The sequence below is a fragment of the Lynx canadensis genome, chromosome C2 (genome assembly GCF_007474595.2).
Source record: "Lynx canadensis isolate LIC74 chromosome C2, mLynCan4.pri.v2, whole genome shotgun sequence".
Taxonomy (NCBI): Eukaryota; Metazoa; Chordata; class Mammalia; order Carnivora; family Felidae; genus Lynx; species Lynx canadensis.
Genome location: NC_044311.2, coordinates 120,494,589 through 120,511,216, shown reverse-complemented (window position 1 = coordinate 120,511,216; position 16,628 = coordinate 120,494,589). Strand labels below are relative to the sequence as shown.

Here is a 16,628-nt window from a genome sequence, read left to right as displayed (position 1 = left end):
TTTCTTCACTTTTTTTCACCCCAAATCTTCATCTTCACTTTTGTTTGCAGCTAAAGCTGTGTCCTTTTTACTGGGTGAATCTTTTTAGTAAATATATTAGTTAGTGCTAGCTGCTGTAGCAAATAGACCACAGATTGTATGATGGTTGAAATATATTAAAGGTTTTTTTTTTCTCTCTCTTGTTCACTTATTGATCTGAAGTGAGCACTCTTGATCTGAGGCATGGCCCTCTTCCTTCAGAAACAGGCTAGCAAAAGTTTTGTCATATTCTTTAAGGGGGGAAAAACACCTTTTATATTGCTATCACAGTCACACAGTCATCCAGAGGGAGGAAGAACATAGCAGAGTGTTTGAGACGTTTTAGTGGGTCAAGCCTGCAAAATAAACCCTCTCCTCTGCTCTCTGTCCTTTGCCTTTTAACCATATGGTCACTCTTAACTAAAAAGTAAGATGGGCAATGCAATACAGTCGTGAGGACAGACAGGAAAGTGAGGAAACCATTTTCATGAATAGCTTCGCTGTCTTTGCACAAAAGTTTGACACTGTCATACTTTTTGTCCATTTACCCTTGCCACAAAAGCACCTATATCTCCAAATCTGTATTTTTCTTATGAGAGAAAGGGTCACTTAAAATGTCTTTTACTGGTCAAATATGCATATGTATTAATAAATTCATTACTATTTACTTAGTTGAATCACTTTCCTATCTAATGGTGATGCTTTCAGACACATTTTTGTCTGAGATTTGATCAATCATGTGTAATATCTTTTAGGGAAAGACTGAAGATTGTTGCTTACTGGTTTAATGTCCTTGATTTTTCTGTACTTAAAGTATCATAAGTTTTAGGGTCCATTTTAATATTGATCATTGCTGATACCTAGTAGTAATATCAGTGCTTCTTTTATGCTAAGTATTAAAGTAATATGGATAGGGGCGTCTGGGTGGCTCAGTGGTTGGGCGTTAAGACTTCGGCTCAGGGCATGATCTCACAACTTGTGAGTTCGAGCCCTGCGTCGGGCTCTGAGCTGTCAGTGCGGAGCCTGGAGCCTGCTTTGAATTCTGTGTCTCCCTCTCTCTCTGCTCCTCCCCCACTCACGCTCTGCCTCTCTCTCTCTGTCAAAAGTAAATAAACATTAAAGTAATATGCATAAATATGTATTTAATGAATGAAAAAGACTGAGTTGATGAGATGGTATAATTTCTTTTAAGTAATAATTAAATTATCTAAATCCAATAGATAGGGGATATTTCCTTTTTAAAGGTAAGATATTACTCCTAGCTACTTTTGAGGCATATACTTCTTGCTTTGAAAGTTATATTTGTGGAACTTGTCTTTGACTACACTTAGTACATAGCTTTTGCACTTTTTTGATTCTTTGCCTACATTTTTTAGCCTCACACCACTATCTCCTCTACATCCTTTTTTAAAAACATGTTTATTTATTTTTTGAGAAACAGATAGAGTATGCGAGAGTGCGGGGTTGCAGAGAGAGAGAGGAACAGAGGATCCAAAGTGGGCTCTGTACTGACAGCAGAGAGCCCCCAAATGGGGTTCAAACTTGCAAACCCTGAGATCATAACCTGAACCAAAGTTGGATACTTAACAGACTGCAGGCACACCACCTCTACATCCTTTTACTTTCTCCAAAGGACGTGAATTTTAGCTCTAGCCGAAAATTTACCAAAGAGTCTGAGAACAAATGTGATAGCCATTGTCTGTCAACAAACAAATGTACAGTCTCTTAGTTTAGATGGACATGACGGAATGTTATTCATTTGACCTCATAGGCAATTGGAAGTTTTAAGTTTAATACGAATAGCTTAAAGACATCTTATACACCATTATTCAGGGTGGAATTTCTTGTCACGAGAAAGAAGCAATTAGTAGAGAAAGACAATCATTTTCAGCAGTTTAAAAAGGAAAATTTTCTGAAACATTTACATATGGTAGTACAGTTACCATATGAAAAACAGCATAAACAAAGATGCATTTTAATGTAAAGATGAAAGTTTTCATTCTTAAAAACAATTTCATGTTATATTTTATTTAATGCCCATTCTTTATTACTTTCAGTTACAAAAATATTATCCTTGTGAACATTTTTATTAGTCTTATGCAACCAGACAGATTACTACTTTTCTTAATACTGAAAAAAGCTCTGGAATTAGAAAAAATGAAGTTTTCTTTAAGGCTTCATTTTCAGTCTTTTTTTTTCCCCAGAGGATTATGAAGACTTCCTTCCTAATAGATCATCTTATTCAAGTCAAACAGAACATCATGTGCTATATAGTTACTTTGGATAACATTGGTAACTATTCTTAAGATTTGGAAGACCACTGAAACACTGGGAAAGCAGCAAAGTTGTATAGTTTATATTTAATAGCCAGTAGGCTCACCAGGCTCCGGGTGATGAATCTTCATACTATTCAAAAATAATTTAAGAAGTTTTCATTCAGTTTTTCTGTGTGTGTAGCTAAATTACCACCAATCAGTTGGATCTAGAAAATACACATACATAGACACATGTGGCACACATTACTAATATATATATATTGTATGGCACACATTACTAATATATAACATATATATATTATATATTAGTTATATATATATTATATATATAGTGTATATATATATATACACACACACACACATATATACACACATACATACACATCCATAAAAATGAAGATAAGTCTTTCCCTATAGCAATGTCATCATGTGATTTTAATGAACTTATATAAAAATAAGGTGTAAACAAAGTCAAATTTAGAAATAAACAGAATGTTTAATAGACATGTACTCAAAGAGGCACCTATGTAAAGGATTGACTAATGAACTTAAGTGTCAAATAACAAGTTAAGCTCTAAACCTTTAAGTGCTCATTTACCAGAATTATTTTGTAGCTTTACAATTATTTTGAATCTTAAAAAGGAGAGAATTTGCATTTCTGCAAAACGTTTAAGACTATCCTACTTTAGGGGCCCCTGGGTGGCTCAGTCAGTTAAGCGTCCGACTTCAGCTCAGGTCATGATCTTATGGTTGGTGAATTCGAGCCTCGTGTCGGGCTCTGTGCTGACAGCTCAGAGCCTGGAGCCTGCTTCAGATTCTGTGTCCACCTCTCTCTGTTCCTCCCCCCTCGTGCTCTGTCTCTGTCTCTCTCTCTCAAAAATAAACATTGAAAAAAAAAAAAAACTATCCTACTTTAACGTTTTATTGATTTATTTTGAGGTGGGGGCGGGAGGAGGGTCAGAGAGAGACGGAGAGATAATCCCAAGCAGGCTCAGCACTGTCAGCACAGAGCCTGATGTGGGGCTTGAGCCCATGAACTGTGAAGTCATGACCTGAGTTGAAATCAAGAGTCTAACACTTAACTGTTTGAACCACCCAGGTGCCCCTAAAATTATCCTACTTTAAAAACTTTTTTGCCTTGCATTAGTACAATGGCATTACTACTGATATCATTGGTTCTTTTAATGCAGGAATTAATAATATACTGGTACCTGACTCAGGCCAGAAATACATAGTTTAAGATATTTACATAGCATTCAACAGACTGTGATGACTATGCTGCAGCTTTATAAGCCTGAAAGATAAAATCCATTCATAAATCCTTATTAAGATAATCATTTTTCGGGGCGCCTGGGTGGCGCAGTCGGTTAAGCGTCCGACTTCAGCCAGGTCACGATCTCGCGGTCCGTGAGTTCGAGCCCCGCGTCGGGCTCTGGGCTGATGGCTCAGAGCCTGGAGCCTGTTTCCGATTCTGTGTCTCCCTCTCTCTCTGCCCCTCCCCCGTTCATGCTCTGTCTCTCTCTGTCCCAAAAATAAATAAACGTTGAAAAAAAAATTAAAAAAAAAAAAAGATAATCATTTTCATTTGGAATTTTATAAACGGAATTTTCTGTCTATGTAGATTTCCATTCTGAGCTCTTGGATATTTTTGATTCCTACAAATTGTACTCTATAAAATAGATTTGATGCTACACTAGGTGAATTACAAGATTACTAGAGGTTGATCTTCCATTATTTCAGTTACATACAATCTGATACAATAAACTTACTCAATGACATGCAAAACGAATTATGCTCTCATTTATGAGAAAACCATGCTCCAACACCCAGTTGCTATTCAAATAAATTCATTCATGCCTACATGTTATTAGGTACTAAATTACCTTTAAAATAATTCAGTAATTTAAAAAGTAGAAGGTTTTTATTAAAGGATTTTTAGAGCAAAAGAAGAAATGTAATTTTAGCACAGGCAACCATTGCTAACATGTATTCGCTGATCTAGAAAATTACTTTAATGCACATATCAATATACAAGCCAGTTGCTTATATTTCAGCCATTTTTTAAAAAATCTATGAATTCCCTTCTTGTGTATAATGAAAATATATAATAAATTTTCATAGTAAGTTCATAATTATGCCTTTATTGTTGTTATCCCAGGAAAATAAAGTTTTAATTGATAAGTTGTTATTTAATTAATTAAAATTAATAGCAAATCTAAAATGGGAAAGTATCTTCCATTTTAGATTTGGTGTAGTCTTCCTGTATTGAGAAAATTAAATGTGTCAGTGGAAAAATACATCTTCAACTTGTTTATGATAAAATACTAGGTAGCACTTAATTTAAGATTTGAAAATAAAGACTTTCATCTTAAGAAGAATATGAAAGAGAATTTTATTATATTAAATACCACAACTTAGATACCTCAAATTCATGTACATTACCGAATTCAAATCATCATTTTTATTTTTAATATCATTTTAAAATTCCATGCTTCTCATAATGTTTGGCATACAGTGGACACTGAATAAATTGTTTTTGAATGGATACTTGAATAGAGAATTATATAAGATCTAGCTTGAAATTCCCATCTTGCTATTCCATAGCTATTTAGCTTTAAATGTATGACTTATCTTTATTTATGTTGTTGATGACAATAGTATATGTCTTGAAATTATTTCTGCTCTTTACTTATAAGGGGCTATATTTTTGTGCATCAGAGAAATGTAATATTTCCACATAAGCAGCAAAGCATTCTTAACAAATTTTTTTATTTCTAATATCTTACATAAATAAACCCTCAATGGTAATTGTTTTACTTCCCAGTCATGTTGATTATAGCTGTTTACTCAAAGATACCCATGTTGAAAAAGAAATATGAATCCCATCTAACTTTTGTTGTATGCCAAGTATTTGAAAAACAGGATATATCTTTTGTATGCCTGAAAGTTCTGCTAAATAATATGACTTGATTTGATATGGTCTTTGAATCACAATTTAATTCATTCCTGTTTATTTGTTCCTCTAGTATAAATCAGGTTATACATTATTTATTCATGTTTCCTTTTAAACCATCTCAAATTCATTGCTTATTATATTTCCAAAGTGTACATAAATATGCATATATTTCTTCTCTAACTTTCATCTACTTATGCAAATTTTTCATTTTGTATTTCAGCATTATCATTTTCATAAATAAATTCCTTATGACATTCTTCTCGTGACATTCTAATGTATCTAGTTGCATAGCGCTCATTTTCTGTGTTTTAAACTCATGTTTTCATGGTTGGTTCTTCTCCTCTCACTTCTTCCCATATTTCTTGCTATTCTTTATACTGTCTTACCCTTCTCATTTCAGTATTCCTGATTTAAAATAAAATTTAATTTCTAAAGAGTATTCCCACAATTTAAATTATTCAGTACAAGTGTTTAAACTCAGTTCAGTAAGAACCTTTTCTTAAATGGTCGAACTCATAGGCAAACCAATATATAGAATACCTTTTTAAGTGTCCGGATTTAAAGCAACAATAGAAACTAGTCTGAACCACACAGAAATGATGATCAATCTTCAGGAAGCAAATTTTAAAATCAAAGTGGATGAACTCACCAATGTTACATCCACCTGATTTTCATATGCATACCTTGTACTTGGCAAAAACAGTAGGAAAATCCTCGTTGATTTCTGCATGAAGTCAAGGAGAGGTGATCTAGGATATCCACATGGATGTGACCTGACTTTGCTAGCATAACTTTAGCAAGAGAAAAACTTTTGGAAATGGTTAGGGGGAGAAAAGATGACAATGGGAATGTTAATGTGTTTTTATTATTTGGTGGTTAAAAATGCACTTATTGACAAGCATTATTTAGAAAGGGTACCATTTCTATTTCCAGTTGATAGAAATATTTCATCATCAGGGCATTTGGGTGGCTCAGTCGCCTGAGCGACCAGCTTCAGCTCAGGTCATGATCTCGAGGTTCTGGGTGAGTTTGAGCCCACATAGTGCTGACTGCTCTCAGCACAGAGCCTGCTTTGGTTCCTCTGTCCCCTCTCTCTCTTCCCCACCCCTGCTCATGCTCTCTCTCTCTCTCAAATATAAGTAAACATTTAAAAAAAGAGAAATATTTCAGTATCAATATGTATACATACATAGTTCTAAATAAAAATAATTATTTTATTATAATGGATATGGGTATGGATATCATATGTTTATATATATAATGACATCATTCACCTCCTATTGTTTCTCTAATTTGTCACTCTTCTTACTTAGTCTCAGGGTCCCTTTCTCCTAAGGTTGTTTTGGTTCACTTTTACTTGTCCATTTAACTATCTCTTCCCATCTGACCAGAAACCTTTGCATGCCATTCTAAGGGCACTCTCTTCAAACACTTTATTTGCATTATGTAATACACGAATAAATCCCTCTTGCCAAATGCTCGTGATAGCTCATGCTTTCCTTCAGCACAAGAGGACTTATGACTTGATTAGATTTAATCAGGGTTAAATCTAAGATGGAATTTTGCTCTAAGCCATTGTCCACTTATAAGATTATGAGTAGAATACTTAAGGGAGATTCTAGGTATTTTATGACCATGGGTCTGTGTGGGTCATATTTTTGGTCAAAGGAAAAATCTACATTCTTTTGTATTACTTGATATTTTTTGCAGTCAATGTTACCTTTTAAACATAAAATTTATTTTTACATGACTTAATATTTGTAGAGCAGCTCACAGAAATAATCTTACCATGCCTAAATTCTCCCTTGTTCAAACTGGTCATCTTTTTATTATTCTCTATATGTTAAGCATCTATAGGTAGTGTGTTCTTCCTATGGGTGTAAAAAAATTAGACAGATGTACATTTGTGAGGATTATTAGACATTTCCTTATGTTTTCTGTTAGATTTCCTTAACTATTTAGTTTAAGAACAGAAGTAAACAATACAACAGGTAGGTTAACAATGATTGAACTGGTGAAGTCTAAGAAATATCTGGTGGGCCAGTGGCATTTTATCAGCATAGCATAAAGAAAAAAAGAAATATTTTGTGGGCTTCCACAGCACTAAAAAATGAATAATACTTTCAAAATGAAGATCAAGATTATTTAAGAGAAATCTGCAATGTAAGGTGAGGTGTACTCTTATTTACCTTTATAAATACATTGTATTTTTATTTTTACGTAAGCTTTGTTAATGTTGCCATTGGAAAAAGAAAAGGGAGTGGACATCAGGCCAACAGATTTATTCAAAATGGACTGTGCTGACCAACATGATAACTACTGATCTAAAAATAGGGCACCTGTTTTGAGATGCCTTTCCTGAAGTGGGAAAATACTGGTGCTGATTATTCTTACTCTTCTCAATCTGCCTGGTGAATCAAAGCAAACATTTATGAAATAAGTGTCTGTAGAACAGATAGAAGTCACCTGAGTCAGAATGAAGGTTATACAGCATAATTTCTACTAAGTTATATAAAGAAGTAAACAAGAAAACAATAAAAGTCTGCCTCAAATTCTGTATTCTCTTTCAGCTTTTGTTCAATCTCATTATCAAGTTCTTCAAAAGTGTTCATTACACTTAAAATCGTCATTGGATCACCTGTCATTCACTTTCTAAAACATTGCATTCTGATTTCTTTTTTTCATTTTTTTTCATTTAATCTTTTCATGACAAAACCTCTATAGCATTGGTGGTCACTCCCCATGGACATGAGTCCGATACTTTATAAACTTGGTTTTCCTACAATATTTGCAGTGTGAAAATCTTTCATTCTTAATCGTTCCCCTGCCTTTACATGTAGCACTCTGTCTTTAATAATCAGCTACTTTATTCTCCACATCCGACAGCCGCTATTTTGTTCATTTTACTGTACATCTATTCCCTTGGGTGGTCACCTTCTACGTTAACTCTGGGCTTGACCCTGTGACTAGCTTTGGCCAATGGGACAGTAATAGACTGGAAACAAGAAGAGGCTTGGAAAGTGCTTGTTCATTGGGCTGTACTCTTGGGAGCTAGGAGCCATGAAATCAAGCCCAGTCACCACCTGTCATTCCAGATGACAGATAGCCTATCCCCAGAAGCAGAGCCCCCAAAAGCAGATGACTGGTAATTGACCATAGGTGTACTAGGGAGCACAGCCAAAATTATAAGAACTGCCCAGGGAAGCCCAGTACAAATTGCCACTTCACAGAACAGTGTACTACAAAAATGGTTGTTGATGTGTGGCACTGTTTTGGGGTGGTTTGCTAAAATGCAAAAATTAACAAACATACTACTTTTCCTTTTGTGTCTAGATCTTAATTAGTGACACCACCCTCTATTACATCATCTATCTGGAAACCCAAAGTTATTCTCAATTGTCTTCTTTCCATTCTGTCCTTCAACAAATGGTCTTTAATTATTGTTGTTATTTTTATTTTTTTTGTTTCATCTTGCTCTTATTTTTAAGCCTCAAATTATGTAATACTGAAGCAATCAAATACTTTATAAACTTAATATGCATTTTTTATCATGTGATTGTGCTAGAATTATTAAAGCAATGACTAAAAGTAGGATGATTTGTTCATTTTGGAATATGGATGTTAAGTGCTTCTCTCCACCCTTAGGTTCTATATTCCACTATCTCACAACACACAGTATTTCGATTATCTTATATGGAGAAGGTATGAGCCTATCATTGATTCTTTGATTTTATATGTTATTTAATTAATTCTGAGTGTTCTGAGAGGTTTTTGAAGTCTTCTTTCTCAAAGATAATATAGAGAATGGAAATATAGTCTGTTTGTTGAGGCTTTTTTCATTATAAAAACAAGAAATTGTGTCTGTGTTTGTTTCACTTAGATGTGAAATCTCCATCATCTTGATTCCTTGTTTAACCAAAGACTGTTTGCACAGCTTGCAAATAATACTTTTGTAGGTAATTAAATCTCCATAGCACCTCTGTCTCATGGCCGTGTTTGCCAGGTTTCTGGACCAGAATTTCTATTCTCATTTAAAATGCTAAGTAATACCCATAAAATCCTTGAAGGAATTTAAAATTAAGTTTCTGACAATTAGAGTACAAGGGGGAAAACTATTAAATGTTTGGCATCGGATAGTTATATGAGTGAGTGTCTTTTCTAATCACACCTATCATAAGTGCTATGCACAGGAAGCATTTTAAAATACTGCCTATATTTCTTAGCTACTTAACGCAGACATGCTCTTTCTATAGTAATCATGAAAACAATTCTTCTGTCAAGCAGCCACTCAGGACCACTTTTTGAGTCAATTGAGTGTGTTACAGGACACTGTCAATGTTGACCTTATTGAAACAACTCCTATCAAATATTATACTATGTAGTATGCCTATTCTCCTTGCTATTTGAGTTTATTTCCATATGATGTGCCTTAGTCATAGTAGGTGTTCAACAAAGAAGTTAGAATAAGTGAACATTAGGAAACGTTATTCCCCTATTCAAACTTATTTCCCGACTTTTTAATCCCAGTCTCAACAGGAAATATATCCTGTGATACTATAATAAATGGGGAAAGTACATAGTTTTGGAGTCTAAGAAACATACTTCAACTCTTAAAACTTTTCCCTTTACATTAATATGTTGGTTAGAGGAGAAAAATTATAGAGGCAAGAGAGAATTCTAAAATACAGAATTTGAATACAGGTAATAAAAATCTAAATCTTACAACTTGATGGGCACTTCACTGGATCAGTGTGAGTGATGGTGGGCAGATGGGGTAGATGAGGGACAGCTACATGAATTTAATCAGATTGCATTCTTGAGAGTGTACATTTAAAATTCAACTAAATGAGAATGATACGCAATAAAGATTAACCCTTTATTTTTTTCTTAGGAATTTAATCAAAACTGAGCTTGTTTTTGCTACTTTTTAACATGACATCAACAAACTGTAAATTAAGTTTAGTAATACACAAGTCTACAATTAGGCAGTTTTTCCATTCATATAACAAATATTAGGAATAAACAGTTGTCCTACTTTTATATGCAGATTCTTTTTTTTTTTCTGGTTTATATCTTAAAACAACTAGCACATTCCAGGATTATATTTATGTGCTTAAATAAATGCTGTTGTGTTATGTTATAAACAGAGGTGTTAATAGGGATATGGTTAAATTAAGTAGCAAAATACACAAAATAAGCCATTAAAATGGCTTAATACTCAATTTAAACCACTGATGACCACTATTTATGGGTAAGTGTGTACCCTATTTTCTCACCAACCTTCTGCTTTCTATTTGGCATGCATCCAAATTTCTGCTGTGTTAACATTTGCTCCTGGGAGGAGATGAAGGAAAAAAGGTCCATAAGGTTTCCATTGGCCCAGATAGTAGAAACATCTGCTGGGTTCATGAGCAGCTTGCTGGCCCAAGTCAGCAGGGAGAGTTGATGCTTATCAACCCTGCCATATGAGTCGATATTTCCTGTGCCCTGGGGCTACACAAGCTTAATCAAGAAAAAATAAGGAAGCACATTACACGTCAAATTCCCTCGTTAACTAAGCATTATATATTTTTAAAGTAACTATCATAGCATTATAAATTATGAGTTTAGTACTAATGAAATTCAAATTGTAACAAAGAGCATATTTTATTGGATTTTATCATTCATTAGATAATTTTGAGTAATGATGGATTCCATGCATTTAGAAGTTTACTTATAGAGATTTGACCTTTGAATATGAAGAGCTGATTATTGTTATGGTGAGAAAAAGTTTGTCAAAAATTACGTACCACATTTTTTTTTTCATAGTCATCTTTGTATGTACCTTTAAGATCAGCTAGTCAATAATTTCAGTAGTGAGATTTGGAATTATAGCCCCATATACAAACTTAATGAGTTATTATTAAATATGATATTGATTTTTAACAAATACATACATACATTTGCTACTTCAAAAATAGTTGCATTCAGAATGTGTATTTATTCCCATGTTGCTGCCAATGCCCCCAAATACTTGCAGTTTTCTTTTTGGTTTTTTACAATTATCCCTGAGTCTATGGCTTATCATATTCAATGCTCTAAATTTTAAAAATCTGCACCTTCCAGGGACTTAATACAAATTTTGAAAAACACAGCATTCAATAGATATCTAAATCTAAGCAATGAGATGTAGTAGCTATTATTAATAATATGCATTCTGTAATATTTATGTTTTATTTATTTTTTATTTTTTTAAGTTTATTCATTTTTTTTTTGAGAGAGAGAGAGAGAGAGAGAGAGGGAGAGAGAGAGAGAGGAGGAGGGGCAGCAAGAGTGGGAGACAGAATCTGTAGCTCGCTCCAGACCCTGAGCTGTCAGCACAGAGCCCATTGCGGGGCTGAACGCATGAACTGTGAGATCATGACCTGAGCTGAAATCGGAGGCTTAACATACCAAGCCACCCAGGCGCCCCTATTTATGTTTTATTTATATACGTGGACTTCATGAAATATGGCAATCTATTTAATTTCAATCTGATATGGAAGGGAAACCGGACAAATAGGAACAGTTTTGAGCATGAATAATGTGACTACTCTATTCTTATTGGAAGAGTCTTTAACTCAGCAGATAGACTAGGCAGAAATGGTATTTTGTTGTTAATCTGATATAGTTGTGGTGCCCACTTTACTAGAGCGGCAGCTCAATTTTTGGTTTCATGGATTCAATAACATCCATGAGCTACACAACAGGCTTTATCCAACATCAAATTTACCCAAAGGTCACAAGACAAGTGATAGAACAAGGGTGTCAAGAACTAGCAGAGGCTTTGTGACTGCCTGAAATGCTTCTGAATGTGCACGGTTACTCCTTATCCAAGAATAGACTGAGTCGATTTAGTACCACCCCTCAGGGAAGCCTCCAGCTCTGGAATCTATTCAGTTTTTATGCCTCCGTAGGCACACAGCCTTCACAAGATTATGTCATCAGTTCCCGTTCTCTGGTACAACTTCATTTAGTCAATACTAATTTATTATTTAATAAATATTCCCAACAATGAAATGTAGGTGCTTAGTCTAGTACATAGCCACTTCCCCAGTTCTCATTTATTTTGGATCCAAGATAACTTATGAATTCCTTGAATAGCAAAGATAATCCAATCAACAATCAACTTTTTAGGATGTCTTGAAACTAAAGGAAAAACTAAGAACCAGCTGTTAACATGTTATTTCCAATATTGTAGTGAAGAGAACACTGGTTTTGCTATGAATAATTTTTTTTCAGTTATCATTTTGCAACCATCTCTCCAGAACATCCATTCTTTAAATTTAAGGATCAGGGGCACCTAAGCTGTGCTGACAGCTCAGAGCCTAGAGCCTGCTTTGGGTTCTGTATCTCCTTCTCTCTCTGCTCCTTCCCTGCTCACATACTGTCTCTCTCTCTCTCAAAAATAAATAAATATTAAAAATAAATTTAAAAATAAATAAATTTAAGGAATCAGTTGAGATATTTTTAATTCCATATCAATTAATTTTATTGAGTTTAATTTTAATTTCCATTTAAACATTCTAATTCATTATAATTTTCTATCAACAGATTTGAAAAGTAGTAACCCCAAAAACAGTTATGAGAAGATGGCATTAATTCCTTCTCTGACTCATCAGAAATATAATTCTCTGAGCTGACTTATCTGTACAAATCTATACAAAGTATCAATTTTCATTTTAATATTTTCCCACAGCAGTTTCCACTTGCTCTCATAGGGCAATGTTCCCCTAGATGTAATGTGGCACTACAAAGGACTTGAACATCAAAGCCTGTAAACATGGACAAGATGGGTGAAATCAACATTAATGAAATATTTGTGCATTCAGGAATGATCAAACAGTGAAAAACACATCCTATTAACCACTGTGTTATTACATTTTTTTTTTTTCAGAAGAGAGCTTGTTCCTTAGGGAATATTCCAAGTTGATTTATATGTTACCACATGCTGATCAATACTTACATAATTAAGGTGATATCATTTTGAACACATGTGCATGTGTTCGAAATTATGTGCCCACTATGTCCAAGGCAATGTCTTGTGCCTATTAGAGAATGAAAAGTAATATATTTATCTGCCCCTGCTATCAGAACTTTCCACATGTATCAGGTTTCTATACTAATGGTTTCCTTGGGCATAAAAATTCTGTTACTAGAGCAGAGAGCACTCATTTCTATTATATTAATCAGAGGAAGAATTGTTTTATAAAGTTTATAAATGATACTCTTATACAAGAGGAAAATTCAAATATTTTATTACCTCTCTTTGCAGTCCTTTGGGAACTCATTATTTATTTGAAAGCTTTGTGTTGTTATCCATTCAAAGAAATACATCTTTGAAAAAGAACACTTTTAAAAATAATGTGTACATCCATAGATAGTTACCAGAAATACTTTCCTTTCTCCCAGACACTACTGCAGTTTTTAAAGCAAGCAATAAAACAGAAATTTTCCATTATTAATAAGAAGAAACTTTCCAAAGCAATGACATTTTAGAGTGGAAGTAAGGAATAAATGGTCTCTCAAAGAGTGGGGGGGTATGGAAATGTACATAACAATTCTGTTTTAGTACAAGCTCAAGTCAGTAAAAGATGGGTCTCCATTTACAATGTAAAATTAAAAAAAAATACCAAGATTAGTTACCTTTACAAATTATCCTAGGAGTTAATGGATTCATTGATGTTTTCTCAATAAGGTTCTTGATTATAGACACTATTTTTATAGTGAATCTTTTCTAAGATTAAAAATCCTTGATTTGGGGATTATTATTAATTAGCAGGAAAACAGTACCTTCTGAGAATGTATGCTGAGTCAGTTCTTTCAGTGGCTTGCCATTGCATGTTAGATTAAAGCAAGCTCCTTATTAAGACATAAAAAGCCCTGCATGATCTGGCCTTGATGTTCTTTCCTACTTTACATTGGGCCATCTAGTCTGTTGCTTTTCATGCACCAGACTCACTAGTTTTTGTTTTGTTTTGCTTTCTTTTTTGTTTTCAGTTCCTTCAGTAGTCCACCTCTTGCTTAGAATCTTCTACATCAGCTAACTTACTTTTGAATACTGGCCACTTCTCTCCAACATTTTTGTCCTCTGGCAATTTTTAAATGGCTAGGTCTTTCTCCCCATTTAGGTTTCAGCTGAAATTTCACCACCTTCTTATCAGGACTTTCCTTTATACATTTGTGTTTTCTTGTTTTACTGTTTAAATGTAGGCTGTAAATTCTAAAGATAAAATTTTACATTATTTCTAGTTTGTCACAATTGTATCTCCAGCACCTACCATTTGAAACACATTCAAGGCACAAAGTATGTATTTGTTGAATAAATTAATGTCATGAAGTATAGCCTATAAGCAAAATCCACTGCAAATGTGAAGATAAGTTTCATAAAGCATTAACATTGTATATTTTTATGTATATAGTTCATATGTCTAATATAAACTTATTGTCCATTATTGGATGACATGTTTGATACCCAATTTTTCCTTAGTTGTATCTTATAGCTACAACATCTCAAAATTTCCTATTATATCCCATAATCCAAAGAGTTAAAATTCAAATAGACATCTCGTTGCTCTTTACATGAACATCTCTATTTAATATATCAATGCAATTACTAAATTTTCTGCGGAGAATAAAATATGAAAAGAATTTTAATGTATAGAGAACTTGGCTAATAGTCAATATAATTTTATGGCTGCTGAGTATGTGAATATGTGGTGCAATCCAAAAGAAAGATATTAACAAAATATATCTCCTACAACCAAGTCAAATAACTAATTAGCAACAATATATTATGCAGTAATTAATTTGATTTGGTATGTGTATTTTTTTCATTTGGAATTAGGGAATGCCAGCATAAAAACCAGACTGAAGTCCAATGTCTCTTCAATTTACAGCTTTCCTTTTTCTGTTTACTTTATTTTTATAGCTACATTTTGTATTTTTAAACCATTATGTATTTGAAGTTAGGGTTAATAATGCTTGTTTTGTTTTCTTGCATTTTTTGCATTTAATTTGCTCCTAGAAATGTTACTAGGAATTTTAATTTTCCTCGAGGCTATTATATATTGTAAAATGTATTATAATATAATTTAATTTGTTACTTTCTTTAAATATATGAACTGTGTAAGACCTACTTGGTGAAATGGAAAATATAGGTGTCATTTTTCCCCCTTCTCACTTGTCATCCTTGCACAGAGGCCATGCTTATTTTCTCTGTATGGTTCCAAATTTAGTATGTGTGCTACTGAAGCAAGTACTTTCCCCCTTTTTAGTCTCAGGTTAAAGTTTTTCCCCAGAAACTTCAATTTAAACACTTATGTCCCACCCAGTACTTTTTTTTTTCTTCCAAAAGATTGATTATTGTACATTCAGCACTATATTCCTCACCCTGTCTTTAGAAGAGTCCTACCATCTGTGTGTTCCTTTCCAGAATATTTCCTCCAGGTTGACATCTCAATTTAGAATTTAGTTACGTGATTGAGCTTTCCTGTGAACCAGACTGTGATTGTGGTCATAAATTTCTTTTCTCTGGAAGGCTGCCTCTCAAATGTTCATCAGTTAGCAAGTAAAGCTAGTCAGTTCTATCTAGGTCATGTTCATTCACCCTGAAAGCAGTATTCTAGAGAGATAAAATGAATTTATACACACATGATAATTACCAAGTAAGCCTGTATGAAGTTATAAAAATAATTCTAAATTTCTCTTATTCTTTTATAATGCTTTGTAATATGTACAGTTTCCTTTTCATTTTAAAATTATTTCCTTTGCTTTCTGTTTTTCCACATTACAATACTTGAAGATATATATGTATAGGAAGAAAAACAGCTTTAAGGAAATAAATGTGAACAATTCATCAAGTTCATTTTTTTCCTTGAAAACTATCATGCCCATTCAATAAATTACTGTTTGCTTTTTGAGAAAACTCAAAACACTTTAGTAGATAAGTTAAATATAGATAAATTAATGAAAACAAATATATTTTAAAGCCTTTATTTCAAAAATCTACTTCAGTTGCAGAACCCGATATATTTTTATTTAGTCTGGTATACTAAGTCCTTAATATGTTAACAACGTTTTGTTTATTATGCGTTTTTGCAGAATAAGAGGCAGAAAGGAAGCAAAGAATGAAAAGATCTGATTTTGTACAAACATAAGTTTTTAAAAGTTGGGCATATTTTTAAAAAATCAGATAATGTTAAAAAATGTTAATGTTTTATTTATTTTTGAGAGACAGACAGAGAATCATGTGGGAGGGGCAGAGAGAGGGAGACACAGAATCTGAAGCAGACTCAAGGCTCTGAGCTGTCAGCTCAGAGCCTGATGCAGGGCTCCAACTCAGGAACCGTGAGATCATG

General features: G+C 33.6%; 1 protein-coding gene and 1 non-coding gene across 2 annotated transcripts in view; one reads left to right on the top strand and one right to left on the bottom strand.

Annotated features, from left to right (window-relative positions):
* The window catches only part of CADM2 (cell adhesion molecule 2), a 1,081,856-nt gene that overhangs the window by 791,670 nt on the left and 273,558 nt on the right, over nucleotides 1–16,628 (top strand). The gene's annotated exons all lie outside the window — the stretch shown is intronic.
* LOC115524307 lies at nucleotides 15,423–15,530 on the bottom strand. The gene has a single exon (XR_003972020.1). It is a non-coding gene; the product is annotated as a U6 spliceosomal RNA (small nuclear RNA).